Source organism: Micropterus dolomieu, unplaced genomic scaffold, assembly GCF_021292245.1.
Source record: "Micropterus dolomieu isolate WLL.071019.BEF.003 ecotype Adirondacks unplaced genomic scaffold, ASM2129224v1 contig_11649, whole genome shotgun sequence".
Taxonomy (NCBI): domain Eukaryota; kingdom Metazoa; phylum Chordata; class Actinopteri; order Centrarchiformes; family Centrarchidae; genus Micropterus; species Micropterus dolomieu.
Genome location: NW_025740635.1, coordinates 1 through 1,232, shown reverse-complemented (window position 1 = coordinate 1,232; position 1,232 = coordinate 1). Strand labels below are relative to the sequence as shown.

At 47.8% G+C, this 1,232-nt stretch overlaps 1 non-coding gene across 1 annotated transcript; it reads left to right on the top strand.

The window, feature by feature from the left end:
* The first annotated feature begins 125 nt into the window (after positions 1-125).
* trnag-gcc lies at positions 126-196 on the top strand. The gene has a single exon. It is a non-coding gene; the product is annotated as a tRNA-Gly (tRNA).
* Positions 197-1,232: the final 1,036 nt, after the last annotated feature.

Here is a 1,232-nt window from a genome sequence, read left to right as displayed (position 1 = left end):
TTAGAGAAACACACTTGTTCACTAAGCGGCGGTGGTCCAGTGGTAGAATTCTCGCCGCCACGGAGGCCAGCTGAGAATTCCACCAGAAAGTGGCCGCGTCAGCTCCTGCGGGGCAGCTTCATCGAGCATTGGTGGTTCAGTGGTAGAATTCTCGCCTGCCACGCGGGAGGCCCGGGTTCGATTCCCGGCCAATGCAGTGACAAGTTTTAACCTTGTCGCATACCAGCCGAAACCACTCAGCTGTGAAGGACACCCTAACGGCAAGCTTGTACAACGTGATACATCAACAACCGATCACAAATTCCTTGCTTAACTGCACCAACGCCCCAACGGGAGACTGCAAGTTGAAAGCAGCGCCTTAGTTTGTTCTGTGCCGCTCTGACTTGTTTCAGGTGGTTGCGTATTGCGAATTTCTCTACCAAATTTCCTCAAGGCTTGTTGAGACAGCATGGATAGCGACAACTCTCAAGGTGACTGAGAAAATATGTTTTCAGGGCTTTTAAGGTATGAGGACATGAAACTGGCCAGGTGTGTCTTCATCCTGAAAGCGTGTCAGACCGCACTTGACTTATTCATTAGGCATTGGAAATTACAGTTTATCCTGAAGGGAAACTGAATGTGTGCGCCAAACTTCATGACAATACATCCAGTAGTTGTTGAGACATTTCACTCAAAATCACAAAAATCAATCTCATGGGGGCGCCAGAGAAAATACCAGTAACGATTCATTGTGGGGCTAGGGGAAATGTTAGAGAAACACCATAGTCAGTATAACGTCTCCTCTGGGGACCATGAACGTCTGCACACAATTTGACGGCTTTCCGGTCACACCCGACTTGCTCATTAGGCACTGGAAATTACAGTTTATCCTGAGGGGAAAGTGAATGTGTACGCCAAATTTCATGACGGTGAGTGATTTCACTCAAAATCACAAAAATCAATCTCATGGGGGCGCCAGAGAAAATATCAGTCACAGTTCATTGTGGGGCTAGGGGAAAAGTCAGGGAATCACCATAGTCAGTATGATGTCTCCTCTGGGAAATGTGAACGTCTGTACACAATTTGGTCAAGACGACTGAGAGAATTCAGTTGTAGAATTCTCGCCGCCACGCAGGCCAGCTGAAAATTCCACCAGAAAGTGGCCGCGTGCGTTTTGAGGGCTTTTACTGTTTGAAGTATGTGGACTTGAAACTGGCCAAATACCAGGTGTGTCTTCATCCCGAAAGCGTGTC